General features: G+C 45.2%; 1 protein-coding gene and 1 long non-coding RNA gene across 3 annotated transcripts in view; one reads left to right on the top strand and one right to left on the bottom strand.

Moving 5' to 3' along the window:
* The window catches only part of ME3 (malic enzyme 3), a 212023-nt gene that overhangs the window by 86803 nt on the left and 106694 nt on the right, over window positions 1-18526 (top strand). The window lies entirely within an intron of this gene.
* On the bottom strand, window positions 1318-8592 carry LOC130358306 (uncharacterized). The gene is made up of 2 exons (XR_008889460.1): window positions 8395-8592; window positions 1318-1771 (listed from the first exon to the last, which is right to left on the bottom strand). It is a non-coding gene; the product is annotated as an uncharacterized LOC130358306 (long non-coding RNA).

Below are 18526 nucleotides of genomic sequence, written 5' to 3'. Positions count from 1 at the left end.
TTTATGGTTATAATGGGAATGTCCACTGTCCTATATCATGAGCAGAGAAACGGGCACCTTATTCCTCTCCTCCTCCTCCTAAACTCCGTAGAGTGCTGGTACTGCTACAGACATCTCGCACACATTTTGCATTAAAAGGTGCATTGGGTGGCTGTAGGCAGTGGAGGAGATGAAGATTTGTTGAGCTTCCCTAGGGCCTTCTTTAAGGAGTTGACAATGTATCCCATAGAAACACAGAATGTGTCGGCAGATAAGAACAATACATCTAGTTTGCCCAATATTATAAATACTGTGAATAGTCTTTGGCCATATCTCATATGAAGGATAGCCTTATACCTATCCCTATCTTATATGAAGGATAGCCTTATACCTATCCCTATCTTATATGAAGGATAGCTTTATACCTATCCCTATCTTATATGAAGGATACCCCTATACCTATCCCTATCTTATATGAAGGATAGCCTTATACCTATCTCTATCTTATATGAAGGATAGCCTTATACCTATCCCTATCTTATATGAAGGATACCCCTATACCTATCCCTATCTTACAGTATATTAAGGATAGCCTTATATCTATCCTTAACTTATATGAAGGATAGCCTTATACCTATCCCTAACTTATTTGAAGGATAGCCTTATATAAGATAGGGATAGGCATAAGGCAATCCTTCACATAAGATAGTGATAGGAATAAGGCTATTCTTCATATAAGATAGGGATAGGCATAAGGCTATCCTTCATATAAGATAGGGATAGGCATAAGGCTATTCTTCACATAAGATAGGGATGGGTATAAGGCTATCATTCATATGACAGTGATAGGCATAAGGCTATCCTATATGTGCAATAAGGTTAGGCATAAGGTGATCCTTCATATAAGATAGAGATCGGTATAAGGCTATCCTTCATATAAGATCGGGCCAGGAAACAGTATTCAGTATATTGGGCAGACTTGATGGTCCAAATGGTTCTTCTCTGCTGACACTGTCTGTTTCTCATAAGGTTCCTTCACTAGGACAAGTGGAGAAGAAGAGGGACTAGAGATGAACTATAGAGACTGCAAATTGATAGTTGGCTACAAAGGCTAGTATATATTGCACAACACCCAGTAATGACACACTGTGTTCTTTGAAGTGGAAGAGCCTTACTTTGAATGGTCACATGATCTGTTCTACCGCTGTACCCTCACACACCTATACCACTGTCCCTGTGATCGCCGTCCATCAAGACGTCTTATCAATGGTCCCTGCGTTTTAATGGTAGGGTTCTGGGGCCTCGTTTTTGCTTATGACCCCATTTTTTGCTTTAGGAGGAGATCTACATAGCATTTGGCGATCACCTCAAGGCGACACCCTACCCCCTCGTTCCCCTAAGACCACATACAAAGTCAGGACAATATATTCGTAGAATTGACTATACAATCAATGGAAAAATGTCCCAAAACATTTTACAGATGTCAATGAGAAATCACAGAAGAATTTGCTTTTCAGGAAATGCCCTGGTGGGACTTTCATTGTATATATCATTACAGTGTCAAGAGTTGAAGGAAAGCGTAGTGTTTTTATGGTCTCCACGTAAACACGAATCCCACCCAAGGTGGTTTCCTTCTTCTTATTACAAGCTCCATCCCGTACGTCCACTTTACAATGAAACGTATGTGATTATTTTAGATGAACTTGATGATGAAGTTCAGGTGAAGTCCCCAACATCTTCTCTCTAGCGCCTTCTTATCTCAGTTCGATCGCCAAGGTCCGCGCCAAGTCTTCTATAAGAATCGGAAACGTACAAGCGTCATGTGTTATGTCTTCATAAGGAGGAAATGGTAATGGGCCTGGACTTCCTAAGACTACGTACTTCTTGATCTTGTGTTCTGCACAGTGAAACAAGTTCAGATAGGGTCATACGATTAAGACGCTCACTGCTCTGCAGAGGATGTTGGGATCAGAATGTCTTCTGGTCTTTAGATTTGAAGTTTTGGCCACAATTAGGGAATTTAAAGGGGTACTCCACTGCCCCGGCATTCGGAACGTTTTGTTCCAAATGCTTGGAGCGGGCAGTGGGGGGGGGGGAGTCGTGACATCAGAGCTACGCCCCTCGTGACGCCACACCACACCCCCTCAATGCAAGTCTATGGGAGGGGGCATGGCGACTGCCACGCCCCCTCCCATAGACTTGCATTGAGGGGGTGTGGTGTGACGTCACGAGGGGCGTGGCAGTGACGTCACGATCACCCTCACCCAGCGTTCTAAACGAACGCCGCGTGCTGCACAGAGGTTGCGGGGTTACATTGACGATACCCCAGTGATCAGACATCTTATCCCCTATCCTTTAGATAGGAGATAAGATGTCTAGGTTTGGGTACTCCGATGGAAAACTTTTTTTTTTTTTTTTATGCTCAACTGGTGCCAGAAAGTTAAACAGATTTGTAAATTACTTCTATTAAAAAAATCTTAATCCTTCCAGTACTTGTTAGCTGCTGAATACTACAGAGGAAATTATTTTTCTTTTTGGACACAGTGCTCTCTGCTGACATCATGACCACCACAGTGCTCTCTGCGGACACCTCTGTTCATTTTAGGAACTGTCCAGAGCAGCATATGTTTGCTATGGGGATTTACTCCTACTCTGGACAGTTCTTAAAGAGGTGTCAGCAGAGAGCACTGTGCTCGTGATGTCAGCAGAGAGCTCTGTACTCCAAAAAGAAAAGAATTTCTGCTGTAGTATTCAGCAGCTAATAAGTACTGGAAGGATTAAGATTTTTTAATGGAAGTAATTTACAAATATGTTTAACTTTCTGGCACCAGTTGATTTAAAAAAAAAGAAAAAAAAAAAGTTTTCCACCGGAGTACCCCTTTAAAGGAACATTTCAGTCAAAAATGAAATGATAGTAGCCACATAGTGTACCCTGTTATGGGCATTAGGGCTGCATTTACAGGTATGGGGTTAGTGGGAATCCGGGTACCCATAGAAAACCAATGTAAGACAGGATCTCTGCAGCGGCCACTACAGGAGAAATGTAGTATTACATGGCCATCATTTAGTGCAGTGGTACTGAACCCCACCAGTTTCATATGCGCATTCACCGAACCCCTCTTAATTGGAAAAATAAAATATGATTTTTTCAAATTCAAAACATAGGAGGTATATATTTAAGTATACATTTATACATAGGTGCACAAAATGAACAAAACCATAAAGAACAAAGAACAAAACCATGAAAACATGATTTTCATACAAAAACATAATGAATATTTACTGCAAATCAGTGTGACTTCTTCTGTTGTCTTTCGGAGACCAGTTCAGAAATGCGCAGCTTTACCTTGGCAAGTGCCACTCTCATGTCATTTTCGCAACAATGGCAGTGTTCCCCCACATTAGGCAGGCAGCGTTCCCCCACATAAGGCAGGCAGCGTTCCCCCACATAAGGCAGGCAGCGTTCCCCCACATAAGGCAGGCAGCGTTCCCCCACATAAGGCAGGCAGCGTTCCCCCACATAAGGCAGGCAGCGTTCCCCCACATAAGGCAGGCAGCGCTCCCCCACATAAGGCAGGCAGCGTTCCCCCACATAAGGCAGGCAGCGTTCCCCCACATAAGGCAGGCAGCGTTCCCCCACATAAGGCAGGCAGCGTTCCCCCACATAAGGCAGGCAGCGTTCCCCCACATAAGGCAGGCAGCGTTCCCCCACATAAGGCAGGCAGCGTTCCCCCACATAAGGCAGGCAGCGTTCCCCCACATAAGGCAGGCAGCGTTCCCCCACATTAGGCAGCGTTCCCCCACATTAGGCAGCGTTCCCCCACATTAGGCAGCGTTCCCCCACATTAGGCAGTGTTCCCCCACATTAGGCAGGCAGCGTTCCCCCACATTAGGCAGGCAGCGTTCCCCCACATTAGGCAGGCAGCGTTCCCCCACATTAGGCAGGCAGCGTTCCCCCACATTAGGCAGGCAGCGTTCCCCCACATAAGGCAGGCAGCCTTCCCCCACATAAGGCAGGCAGCCTTCCCCCACATAAGGCAGGCAGCCTTCCCCCACATAAGGCAGGCAGCGTTCCCCCACATAAGGCAGGCAGCGTTCCCCCACATAAGGCAGGCAGCGTTCCCCCACATAAGGCAGGCAGCGTTCCCCCACATAAGGCAGGCAGCGTTCCCCCACATTAGGCAGCGTTCCCCCACATTAGGCAGCGTTCCCCCACATAAGGCAGGCAGCGTTCCCCCACATAAGGCAGGCAGCGTTCCCCCACATAAGGCAGGCAGCGTTCCCCCACATAAGGCAGGCAGCGTTCCCCCACATAAGGCAGGCAGCGTTCCCCCACATAAGGCAGGCAGCGTTCCCCCACATAAGGCAGGCAGCGTTCCCCCACATAAGGCAGGCAGCGTTCCCCCACATAAGGCAGGCAGCGTTCCCCCACATAAGGCAGGCAGCGTTCCCCCACATAAGGCAGGCAGCGTTCCCCCACATAAGGCAGGCAGCGTTCCCCCACATAAGGCAGGCAGCGTTCCCCCACATAAGGCAGGCAGCGTTCCCCCACATAAGGCAGGCAGCGTTCCCCCACATAAGGCAGGCAGCGTTCCCCCACATAAGGCAGGCAGCGTTCCCCCACATAAGGCAGGCAGCGTTCCCCCACATAAGGCAGGCAGCGTTCCCCCACATAAGGCAGGCAGCGTTCCCCCACATAAGGCAGGCAGCGTTCCCCCACATAAGGCAGGCAGCGTTCCCCCACATAAGGCAGGCAGCGTTCCCCCACATAAGGCAGGCAGCGTTCCCCCACATAAGGCAGGCAGCGTTCCCCCACATAAGGCAGGCAGCGTTCCCCCACATAAGGCAGGCAGCGTTCCCCCACATAAGGCAGGCAGCGTTCCCCCACATTAGGCAGCGTTCCCCCACATTAGGCAGCGTTCCCCCACATTAGGCAGTGTTCCCCCACATTAGGCAGGCAGCGTTCCCCCACATTAGGCAGTGTTCCCCCACATTAGGCAGTGTTCCCCCACATAAGGCAGGCAGCGTTCCCCCACATAAGGCAGGCAGCGTTCCCCCACATAAGGCAGGCAGCGTTCCCCCACATAAGGCAGGCAGCGTTCCCCCACATAAGGCAGGCAGCGTTCCCCCACATAAGGCAGGCAGCGTTCCCCCACATAAGGCAGGCAGCGTTCCCCCACATTAGGCAGTGTTCCCCCACATTAGGCAGTGTTCCCCCACATTAGGCAGGCAGCGTTCCCCCACATTAGGCAGGCAGCGTTCCCCCACATTAGGCAGGCAGCGTTCCCCCACATTAGGCAGGCAGCGTTCCCCCACATTAGGCAGGCAGCGTTCCCCCACATTAGGCAGGCAGCGTTCCCCCACATAAGGCAGGCAGCGTTCCCCCACATAAGGCAGGCAGCGTTCCCCCACATAAGGCAGGCAGCGTTCCCCCACATAAGGCAGGCAGCGTTCCCCCACATAAGGCAGGCAGCGTTCCCCCACATAAGGCAGGCAGCGTTCCCCCACATAAGGCAGGCAGCGTTCCCCCACATAAGGCAGGCAGCGTTCCCCCACATAAGGCAGGCAGCGTTCCCCCACATTAGGCAGGCAGTGTTCCCCAGCCGTTGGCTGTCCGGGCATGCTGGGAGTTGTAGTTTTGCAACCTCTGGAGGTCCACAGGTTGAAGACCACTGATGTAGGCAGTGTTCCCCCACAGACATACAGCCTCCAGCCATATACAGTGTACTGCCCACTTCAGTGCTCCGACCACCGCTCCGGCTATAGCAGTAGGCCTCGGGACCGGTGGTCGGAGCACCGAAGATGACGTGCCGCTGGTCACCTATCGTCTTCCTCCTTCTCTATCCTCCGGTCCTCGGCGCCTTTGTTTCCATGGGCGCACGCATGGGACGTCCCGGCGGCCCTGTGTTTTTAAACGTAACGCGGGGCCGCAGGGAGTTAATAGTGATGGGGGAAATTGCCCCGTCGCTACAGGACAGGCAAACGCCGGCTCTGCTCGGGGCCCCAAGCAATTGCTTGGTTTGCTTGTCCTGTTGCGACCTCCCCTGCCGAACCCCCGGGACTGACTCACCGAACCCCTGGGGTTCGATCGGACCCAGGTTAAGAACCACTGCTCTAGTGTATAATGCATAGACTGGTCAAATCTATCAGAACAGCTCTCCATTCTATCTCTGGGACATCCAAATGCTCAATAGGTCTTTATATGTTCATGAGATGAGTCCTTATATTCTGGCCACTACTGAATAGGTACCTACATTTTTCAATTAACCTTTCTATAGTTAAATTTCATTGGAGACCTTGCTAGATATTGGAATTGCCTGCAAGGGGCATTAGTAGAGTCCCAGCATGGATAACAAAATTATAAGGAAATAATTTCTAATTCCCTGGGGAGGTGCATGTGCACCTCCCCAGGGAATTAGAAATTATTTCCTTATAATTTTATAGTTACATTTAAAAATGATTAAAACATTTAAAGGGGTATTCCTGGAGTGTTGCTTCTTGGAATGTAAGACAGGGGCAGCAAAGTCTAGTTACTAATATACTTCACTTACCTGTGTTTAAAATTACTCTGTCTTTGTCAGAAGTTTATTTTCTATAGGCTACAAAATGAGTGTTGTCTCGGACCTTTCTCGGCTTACTGTGCGGCCCAAGACAATACATCAGTATAAGTGTTGAAAGGGCGCTTGGCTGCGTTGTCTGTTGTGTGTGAAGCCGGACCCCTGATGATATTGCCGGCGCACATGTGCATTCATCATCACACAGATCTACAGCTTGTGTCTCGGGCGATGTTGGGCAAGTAATATGATCATATGAGCATGGTTGTGCTGCAATGGGTGGGAGGGAAAAAAGTCACCACCCACTTTGAAATAAAGGATCCTGGGGATTGTAGTCTGAGGGAGGCCACAGAAACGGGTAGTAGCCAGTTCTCCAAAAACAAACCAGCAGCGTGATGGGGGACACAGGACATGACCATTTACCACCAACACAAGCACAGATCTTTGTCCATTACTGTATGAAACTTAATAACTAAAGTTACCTTATGTTGGATAACCCCTTTTATATATATATATATATATATATATATATATATATATATATATATATATATATATTTTTTTTTTTACATGCATGTTTTTATTTAGAATTTCCATCCATATTGACTTAAAGGTGTACTTAGCTGCTCAGCGTTTGGAACAAACTGTTCCGAATGCTGGAGGCGGTGCCGGGAGCTTGTGATGTCATAGCCTCGCCCCTTCATCATGTCACACCCCGCCCCTCAATGCAAGTCTATGGGAGGGGGCGTGACGGCTGTCACGCCCCTCCCATAGACTTGCATTGAGAGGGCGGGACGTCATGAGGGGCGGGGCTATGACGTCACGAGTTCCCGCCACCGGCTCCAGTGTTCGGAACAGTTTGTTCCAAACGCTGAGCAGCGGAGTACCCCATTAAAGAGATATTTCATCTCCAAATGCTATCCCTTGTTGGGATACAGAGTCCGATTACTGGGACACCCCCCACTGTTCACATTAATTGAGAACCCCCCCCCCCCCCAATTATTAACCCTTTTGAAGTTTTGCAACAGATGAAGGCACCCTGGATGACAAACACTTATCTATCCTATGGATGGAGCACAGATTTCCTGTTCTCTGTACCCTGGAAGGACCCTTGGCCTGTGGCCATTGACAGCCCCTGCTGAGCAGTGTTTATGATAGGCTTATGATGGGTGGTAATTACCATAGAGGTTAAGCTATATCAACTATATCTACAGTAAAATCTAATCCTTGTTTGTAGCTGGTAAACGCGCTTCTGTTTGTATTGGTTTGTTAGAGACTTTTGATGAGGCAGAAGCTGATTTATCCCAGCAGTGAACGCCCGTCACCTTTTCACCCATTGTCTTCCGAAAATTTGTGACTAATAAGGTTCTGACCGCGGCCGCTCTGCTTGGCAGAGATTATTGCTCCCTGAGGTTTCCCATATTTCCTCCACTAATTAATCCATGTGTGCGGTGAAGCTTCGGAGCCGCGTTTGGTGTGTGTGATGGCCTTCCATGCGGTCTCTGATCTGCACGCCGCTCGGCTTATGAACACCTAATTAGTCCTGAAGGGAAACCAGACAGACAAAAATAATATATATTCTATTATTTCTTTATATAGTGCCAACATTGTACAAAGCTTGTCAACACTCAGCTGGATGCTCCAGCTCACAGCACATATTAACTTTTGCCGGGATGGGAAACCACACGATTGTAAATAAAAAATTCTTACGGTTTCACTATAACCCCCTTAAAGACACAGATCTTTTTGGCCTAAAAGGGGTACTCCAGTTGAAAATATATATTTTTTTTAAATCATCTGGTGCCATAAAGTTAAACAGATTTGTAAATTACTTCTATATAAAAATTGGAGTAAGACTCACGATTTTTTGGTTCTGCTGAGGCCGTAGGTTTTGAGGCCTAGCGTGTTGTTGAAAGTTGTCTAGCACACCATCCTGTTAGTCCGGCATCCATACGGATGTCAATCACCATTGCAGAGAATGCTGGGTAACACGTGACCCAAGGACCTCCTAAGGTCCTGCAACATACCATAGAGGTTACTAGCTTGGTCACATGACCGAAGGTCCTGCGACGCTGAACAAGGTAAGTACTATACAATCCAATATAATATAGATAGAATTACTAATATATACATTTATTAATATACAAGTTAAACTTAAGGAGAGGCGACTAGGGGCTGTCCCACCTGAGGAACCCTACCTGAACTTACTAGAGTAGTTACTTATTAGTAGTACTAGAGTAGTTACTTACTAGTAGTACTTACTACAGTAGTTACTCTGACTTTGGGGACCTCTACACTAGGTACTGGATGCAATACGGTACCAGGACACCACGTTGTATGACTTGTAGTCCTCCTGAGGGGACTGGTTCTCTATTCCTAGTGGTATGTGCTGGGCCCAGAGTAGTGCGGCGGTTCTGGCTTGTACTACACTACACTTGCAGGATGAGGTAAAACACTTGAAGACTACAGATTTTAGACTACAACTTAAAACTTGACTTTAGACTGACTTGACTTGAGAAACTTGTGTCTCTGTTTCAGCAGCTATCCTAATGTAAGTGCATGCTTCAGGGGTCTTCATGAGGGTGTTCCATGGTAAGCTTTGGCAAGTCTTTAACCCAAGGAAACGTAGGTGAGGGACAGTCTGAGGCGTCACTGACATGAACATCCAGAAGGAAGACTCCAGACATTAGGCCGTTGCTTTGAACAGGCTGGACCAGAGAATACCCAAACCTAGTCCTTACTCTTCTAGTGGGCCTGTCAGCTTTGCTCTTGTCCCTAAAGCATCCACTTGTTTCGGTACTACCCTCTTATAGCAGGACATGCCAGAAAGATTGCAGCTTGTTGCCTAGACCTGGAATATTGTAGTTTGAGACAGTCTCACTGAAAGTGTGAGAGCTACTGCTGAGTGATGTTTCCTGACCAGAGGCCAGAGCCTAAATACTAACATGTGCTTTAGGTCTCTCCCCTGTCCCTGGAGAATGAGGTAGAGACCAGACAGCCCTTAGCCCTTAATTGGCTAAGGGGTGGACATGTCACATTTTAAAGGGTACTCTGCCCCTAGACATCTTATCCCCCTATCCAAAGGATAGGGGATAAGATGTCTGATTGCAGGGGGTCCCGCCGCTGGGAACCCCCCCTATCTCCCTGCTGCACCCGGCGTTCGTTTAGAGCGTCGGGTTCAGCACCGGAGGCTCGTGACATCACGACCACGCCCCCTCAATGCAAGTCTATGGGAGGGGGCGTGACTGCCATCACACCACCTCCCATAGACTTGCATTGAGGGGGAATGGCCGTGATGTCACGAGAGGGGTGTGACCGTGACATCAGGAGCCTCCGCCCCGCATCGCCAGACATCTGGCAGTTCGCTCCGTGCACCGGATGTCTGGGGTGCCGCTGCAGAGATCACAGGGGCCCCCAGCAGCGGGACCCCTGCGATCAGACATCTTATCCCCGATCCTTTGGATAGGGGATAAGATGTCTAGGGACGGAGTACCCCTTTAACAACTTTACATAGTAAAGACAAGGATTTTGGAAACAGACAGTTATCCCCTTGCACTTGCATGCAGAAAGCATTGCATTCATAGCAATACATTTTACAGAAATAGACCTAAGACTGAGCTGGAGACTTTTTAGATAACCTATCAAAAAGCACTAAGACAATAATATAAATGCAAAAGTGTACAAACTTTATTAAGGTGTTTACAAAAAGACACAGACAATCTTAAAAACCTTTAAAATGGGAACAGGTACAGGTGGACAAACAGGCATCTCAACTCGGCATATAGGAAAAGAAGACAGTGAGGGACAACCACAATAAACCTGTCCTGCCAGGTATGAATCGTAGGCCAAAATGCTGTATAGATATACTAGCTAAAGGATAAATAGCACTGACACACCTGGATATGGACAGAACAATAGAGGGTACCACTACAACACTATTCTAGGGTCACACACAGACGAGAGAGGTATGTACTCACATACTAGACACGGTGCTGCATCACCAAGCCAATATCAGTGGAGTGCAAGCCAGGGACAAAGTGCATTCCCTGAGGAAGCGTAAAGCGAAACGACGTTGGGGTGGCGGTCTCTCTCGGTAAGGGTTCTCCCAGATCACACTGACACTGTGCTGCATTTTACCTACCAGTGCTTTGGGATTTCAGCAAATGGGCGTTTTGCTTTGGCTGACAGTTAGCCTGATGCACTTTGTCCCTTGCTTGCACTCCACTGATATTGGCTTGGTGATGCAGCACCGTGTCTAGTATGTGAGTACATACCTCTCTCGTCTGTGTGTGACCCTAGAATAGTGTTGTAGTGGTACCCTCTATTGTTCTGTCCATATCCAGGTGTGTCAGTGCTATTTATCCTTTAGCTAGTATATCTATACAGCATTTTGGCCTACGATTCATACCTGGCAGGACAGGTTTATTGTGGTTGTCCCTCACTGTCTTCTTTTCCTATATGCCGAGTTGAGATGTCCGTTTGTCCACCTGTACCTGTTCCCATTTTAAAGGTTTTTAATATTGTTTGTGTCTTTTTGTAAACACCTTAATAAAGTTTGTACACTTTTGCATTTATGTTATTGTCTTAGTGCTTTTTGATAGGTTATCTAGTATTTTGGTATTTGCACCTAGACATTTGTATATGATTATACAATACAGCGCCCCTGTATTTTTGGTTGGAGACTTTTTAGGTAACAATCATCCGAACAGTGTTCATGGTTGCAAAAGGTGACCCCACTCCAGGAAACCATAGATTTGTGCATTACAAGGACAGCTCATAGATTTTAGTCAGAGCTGTTATGCATCAATTCTCCTTTGGAGGCGCAGTAGAGGAACTGAACACTTACTGTCAGGTTTTCCCACAGATTAGAGATGAATTCTGTGAGTCCCAGGAGGCAGTACTCAATGTCATTAGCTTATCATAAGAGGAACTCTTTGATTAAAAAAAGGGACTCCCCAAAGTGGACAACCCGAATAATTGATGTTTTCTAGGCTAGAGTACAAGAAAGAAAGATTAGCAAAACTGCTCTTACATCATTTTTTCCAAGTAGCAGTGTTTTATTCCAGATAGGAGTCTATGAAACTGACTGGGAATGTATGCCAAGCCATAAATCTCTCAAGAAGGAAAGGACACCTATCTGCAAATGCAGAATATGAAAAATACAAGCAGACCAGAGTGCAGAAAACATGTGCCGTTACTCTGGTAGGGCAGTGGTTATCGTTAGCAACACATTGAAAACTGCTCACCTGGTAGTGTTATGATAAGAGCACAACACCTCTAGTAGCTTGGACGCCCAGTAATTGGGTGCAGAGTCGGGGGGTGCAGCCTGGATCGGACCCGTCTATGGTGTAATTCAGGGACGGTCGGAGAAATCTCAAATGAAGCAGCAGAATGCACGGGGAAATTGATCCTCCTGGTGCTCACCCGATAGTGGTATATAAACCGATGGGACAAGGAGTGAAATAAAAAAATATCCTTTATTCTTAGCTCTTGCGGACTACGCGTTTCGAGGGGTGGGATCCCCTCTTCGTCAGGTCCTGATCAGAGGACCTGACGAAGAGGGCGTCCCACCCCTCGAAACTCGTAGTCCACAAGCACTAAGAATTAAGGTTATTTATTTATTTCACTCCTTGTCCGCACCGGTTTATATACCACTATCGGGTGAGCACCAGGAGGATCAATTTCCCCGTGCATTCTGCTGCTTCATTTCAGACAGCTGTTTCGCCCCTCATCTGTTCAGAGCTGTGTGCGGGACACAAGGGGTAATGTTTCTCCTTGAGGAGAGTGTCGTAAAAGGCCTATAAGTCTCTTTATGTCTTTGACACCCTCCTGAAGGAAAAACATGACCCCTTTCGTCCTACCGTAGTCACACATGGGTCCCACCATTTCTGTATGTAGTCATAAGATGACTAATATAGAAATTTTGGGGGAGATTTATCAAAATCTGTCCAGAGGTCAGTTGCTGAGTTGCCCATAGCAACCAATCAGATCGCTGCTTTCAGTTTTCAGAGGCCTTTTCAAAAATGAAAGAAGCGATCTGATTGGTTGCTATGGGCAACTCAGTAACTTTTGCTCTGCAGAGGTTTTGATAAATCTCCCCCATTGTGTTTTATAACCCATCTGTTTCCTTTATGTTATGTTGGCTCGTCCCGTTACTCTGTGAGGGATTACATATGTTGTTACATGGCGCTGGCTCTTTAGGTCTTGATGATTTCATACAAGTTATGCTTTGATTAATAAAATTGTCTGCCGGCGCTGCACTGTTTATCCTGCGCTGATAATGTTCTGATGACACTACAAAGAATGACACATTCAGATATACTGTCTATACACTGTGTCGCCCACGGCTGTGTTCTCAGTTAAATAAACCTCGCACGATGCAAAAAAAACAGAGATATTCATTCAGGGACAATATTTATCGGTGGGAGAAATGTTCAGCCGCAGATATTGTCAGCAGAAAACAGATTTCTATACAGATAGACGGGCAGGGGGCGGCTGCTTCATTGCTGCCTCAATCCAAAACATTGAAGATGGGTACAATGCATAAAAGAAAATTATTTAAAGGGTACCGTTCGTCCAAAAAAACTTTTGATATATTATAGATTAATGTATGCAGAATAACTTTCCAATTGTATGTTATTAAAAAAAAATATGCTTCTTTATATTTAATTTTCCACTTTGAAAAAATGACCACTAGAGGTCTCCCTGCAAGCCCTATTTTTTTTTTTTTTTATAGATTTCAGACTCAGGCTGGAGTCCTAAATCTCAGACTGCAGCCGGGACACAGACAAGCTCAGCACTGCTCCCTGCCTGTCAATTCAGAGCTGCCAGCTGAGCTTGTCTGTGTCCCGGCTGCAGTCTGAGATTGAGGACTCCAGCATGAGTTTGAAATCTATAAAAAGGGCTTGAGGCCAGGACTGGTAGGGAGCCCTCTAGTGGTCATTTTTTTCAAAGTAGAAAATTAAATAGAAAGAAGCATATTTTTTAATAAGATGCAATTGGAAACTTATTCTGCATACATTAATCTATAATATATCAAAAGTTTTTTTTGGGATGAAAGGTACCCTTTAAGGTTATGGTCATCTTTTTCTCTTTTTTACTAAAAATACATATAAGATTGAACAATGAAGCAAATAGCTCTGGTTAAAAATCAAAGCTGTGTATTAAAGGGGTCCTCTGCCCCTAGACATCGTATCCCCTATCCAAAGGATATGGCATACGCATCAGAATGGAGGGAATGGAGCTGTAGCACTACGTCATCACTATAGGGGGAGATTTATCAAAACCTGGGCAAAGGGAAAATTTGCCCAGTTGCCCATAGCAAGAAGAAGCGATCTGATTGGTTGCTATGGGCAACTTTTCCTCTGGACAGGTTTTGATAAGTCTCCCCCTATGTCATCTGTCGGTGGCTAATACATTGACGTCTCCCCGAACGTTCATGAAGATGTTTGACAATGGGCTACCTATTAGGGTTGCCCCCTTTTTGCAAAAAAATAAAAATACTGGCCATGCTAATTTGCATAATTAATTATCTACAGGCCTGTATGAGGCTATTTTTTTCTGCCCCGATCTTTAGTTTTTAACAACACCGTTTTTGTTTTGATGCGATTTTTTTTTCTTTTTTTTATTAAATTCGGGAGTTGCAGTTATTAACTAACTACAACTCCCAGCATTCCCTGATACAGCCTGTGGCTCAGCAACTTCCCCAAACGCAAACTACAACTCCCAGCATGTTGGACTTTATAGTAGTATACAGTGCAGGTCAATGTTTTCCAACTAAGGGTGCCTCCAGCTGTTGCAAAACAACAACTCCACGCATGTTGGACTATATAGTATAGGTCAGTGTTTGCCAACCAGGGGGTGCCTCCAGCTGTTGCAAAACTACGACTCCCAGCATGTTGGACTATATAGTAGTATATAGTATAGATCAGTGTTTGCCAACCAGGGATGCCTCCAGCTGTTGCAAAACTACAGCTCCCAGCATGATGGACTATATAGTAGTATATAGTATAGGTCAGTGCTTGCCAACTAGGGGTGCCTCCAGCGGTTGCAAAACTACAACGCCCAGCATGCCTGGACAGCCGTTGGCTGTCCGGGCATGCTGGGAGTTGTAGTTTTGCAACAGCTGGAGGCGCTCTGGTTGGGAAACACCGGTATAGGTTATGGTGTAACATTCCTGGAGTTAGAGGACTGGTTGGATAAATACCAACCATTGCATTGCCGGTACTTTATATATAAAATCACCGGCAGGGTGGCCAAAATATCGGTTGTGCTGGTAAAATACCGGCCAGGTGGGCAACCCTAGCTACCATACAGTAGAGGAGGAAATGTAATAGAGTTGTCAGCAGCAAACTGTGAGATGTTCTTACTTTATAAGCGAAAGCGTAAAATAAACATAATGGTGTTGAAGGTTGGACTTGATTTAAGAAGTTTTAAAATATATTTTATTTTAATGAAACATCTGTTTTAATTTTATATGATTTCTAGAACGGCTGTTTTTTTTTTTTTGTTTTTTTTTCTCTCTCTCATTTTCACATTGACCCCCCTCGGAGATGTTTAGAGTATAAGTAATCCCTTTTAAATATTATTCTAGCAGTAGATCAGAGAAGGGAATGTGCAGAACGACAGGGTAATGTTCAACAAAGGATCTTTGTGATCATAGAGGAAGAGGGAGTCTTTCAACTGTACATTTTCTAACCAGAAAAGTATGAGAACTGCCATTGACCTTGTTCGTTGAACTGTCATCGTCATGAAGAACGCGCAGAGGCCTTCTTTCTTTTATAACCTATATGAACTATATGTCTGATAGGAATTCATACACATACATCTTGTATGCCTCTCCCTGGGGGCCATTGTCATGTTTGTTCCTGGAGGACTCAATTATTAATGCGACTCTAGTCAATGTTTATCCAGTAAGTCAAGTCCTATTGTGACGTTTTTCTTAGATCGTGCATCCAGAATGTATCACATATCTGAAGAACACTGTTCTTAGAGCTATTTTAAAGGAGTACTCCCGTGGAAAACTTTTTTTATTTTTTTTTTAAATCAACTGGTGCCAGAAAGTTAAACAGATTTGTAAATGTGTTAAGCCAGAAGGGTAGTGATATAGGGGGTGTTGCAATGATGCTACAGGGTCTGGTGGTATTAACCCTTGGTTTGTCTTGACTCCAGGGTGCGGTTTTGCTTAGTATTATAGGTCCTGCCGCCAACCGGCCCATAAACGGAATGTCCACAGCAGATTTTATGAGATAACTGGAACTTTTACTGAACTTCTTATGCCAACAGTTTTCACAATTAAACAGTTTCTCTTGAGGTAACCGGGATGCAGGTTCCTCACAGGCTTTGCTGGAACTAGTAGTCTTGAGCTTTAAGCAGGCCGCTGTGCTACTAATTGTAGGATTTTAGTTGAATAGTAGTCACAAAGAATTTGTAGATAGAGCTTTATAACTCACCGTTTTAGTGGCTGCTGGATCTTTAGGCTTTGGCCTAGTTGAGAGGAATTGAGATATGCTGATTGTGCTTGGCTGAAATCCAGGAACTAAGAGAGCTAATTTAGAGACTACAGCCCCTTATATACTAAGGAGGCTGGACTACAGCCCATTGGTTGAAAAGCCTGTAGGTCCTGAACCCAGAGAACTCTGGGTACATCACATGACATTATCACATGACCCAGGAAGGTCCTAATCATTAGTACAACCATTATAATATATCACATGACCTAGGAAGGTCCTATACATTTGTACTACCTCTATATACATATCATACAATATATAGGAACACATTTATATGAGGCGAACAAGGGGCAAGCCCTGCAGGAGAGCCCTGTGGAATGGAGGGACTCTAACTGAGGGGACTTAAGACAGGGACAGGACAAGGTCCTGTATCAGGACACCACATAAATGACTTCTGTTAAAAAATCTTAATCCTTCCAGTACTTTTTAGGGGCTATATACTACAAAAGAAATGCTTTTCTTTTTGGATTTCTCTGATGTCACGACCACAGTGTTCTCTGTTGACCTCTTCTATCCATTTTTGGAACTGTCCAGAGCAGGAGAAAATCCCCATAGCAAACATATACTGCTCTGGACAATGTACAGCAGAGGTCAGCAGAGAGCACTGTGGTCATGACATCAGAGAAATCCAAAAGGAAAAGCATTTCCTCTGTAGTATGCAGCCCATAAAATGTATTGGAAGGATTAAGATTTTTTAATAGAAGTAATTTACAAATCTGTTTATCTTTCTGGCACCAGTTGATTAAAAAAAAAAAAAAGTTTTCCACGGGAGTACCCCTTTAAATAGTACCTGTCATCAAACCATATTTTCTAAACTAACTCAGATTATATTTTCTAACTACTCCTAACACTCCTCCTGCCCTTAAAAAATGTTTCCGAGCTTTAAAAAGCTGTGTATCTTGCCTTTCCCCTTTCTCCCATTGTGTGAGCTCCTGGCAGGAGAAAGTGGGTGTTCCCCAGCAGGGGTGACATCACTGAAGCCTGTGAGAGCTGTGCCTCACCATGCCCCATACGCACTTCCTGAGTTTGGTCGCCTGCCAGGCCAGGAGGAGACCAAACAAACTGTTTGACTTGCGACTGGGAAGAGAACAGAGCCATCTAGTGGCCGTTTTTTTTTATTACATTAAAAACATATAAAGGTTGAGAATTTTAACAGCAAGTAAATAGCAAAGTATCTTATAATTACATAAGGAATAATATATTACAAGTATTGTTTGGTGACAGGTTTAAATCAGTATGCAACCCAGTTTTGTCCGAAGTGTTAAATCTTTCTAGGCCCTGGCTAAGCTTGTGGTTACTGTTGCGATGTCCTAGCCAATATAGAGTTGTGGACATCTGGCCAATGCTTAGTCCACACCCTGCAGCTTGACTATTTAAGCTCTTAGATGTCTCAGACTTTGCCTGTGAAAGAGGTTCTCGCTGAAGTTAGCATTTACCTGTATCAGATTCTGTATTGTGACTTCAACTGTGTATTTGGTTTTCCCTCTGATACTTGATTCTGTTATTTTGCTGTCCCCGTGGCTCTCTGATTCGGCTCCCTGACAATCCTTTCTATTAGTTTCTCTCCTTGATAGTATTGTATTAAGTGCGTGTTTACCCATTGCGTTCGGACTGTTTCTCCTGACCTGACTGTGTTGCTGTAGTTTGTTATTTTGACATGTGATGACCCTGCACTTATTCAGAATAGGGTTTGTCTTCAGGTTGTGGAGTCACCATTTAAGGTGACTGACTAGGGACAGGGGTTCTGGGTAGAATTAGAAAACACTGTATCCCTGCCCATACGTGACACTACATCTGCCCATTAAATGGGGAAAATTGCCCCTGATCCGACATGTTATCCAATATTATAGTGGTTCCCTTGTATGGGACCAACCATCAATAAGCCAAAGTGCAGAGCAAAGAGCCTGTCTATTTCTAACAGACTTGGCATGTACATCTATTCCATGCATGGCCCAATGAGCTAATTTTTGCATCATGTAACACTTCATCCCCCCCGGGGCGGGAAAGAGAAACACTCACTAGCAAGTTCCGTAGCAGATTACAGCTAATCTCTAGCCGAATCACTTTCTGACAAACTAATAAAATGCTGACTATTTCTTTAATACACATTTACTGGTCATCTACACCTGTAATGTCAACCTCCAACCAGATTGGTTAACATTTTTCTTGGTTCTATGGTAGCTAAAATGTTGGAAATAATTGCTCTAGTTGAGTATTGAATATTGAATAATATTTTTGTATATCTGTATGTATTTGTGTAGTGTGTGTGTGTGTGTGTGTGTGTGTGTGTGTATATATATATATAATGTGTGTGTGTGTGTATAGATAGAGAGATAGAGATAGAGAGAGAGAGATATATATAGTGACACTGTGGCAAGGGAAGGGTGTATTTCCCTAGCTCACCCTGCAGAAACCTCCACCTGTGGCCTAATTAATGAGGTAGCAGAAAGGGGAAGTGTGTTTTAAAAAGAACACAGACAC

This window comes from Hyla sarda, chromosome 2, assembly GCF_029499605.1.
Source record: "Hyla sarda isolate aHylSar1 chromosome 2, aHylSar1.hap1, whole genome shotgun sequence".
Lineage (NCBI taxonomy): Eukaryota > Metazoa > Chordata > Amphibia > Anura > Hylidae > Hyla > Hyla sarda.
The sequence above is the reverse complement of the archived record's forward strand: the minus strand, read 5'-3'. Positions and strand labels throughout refer to the sequence as shown.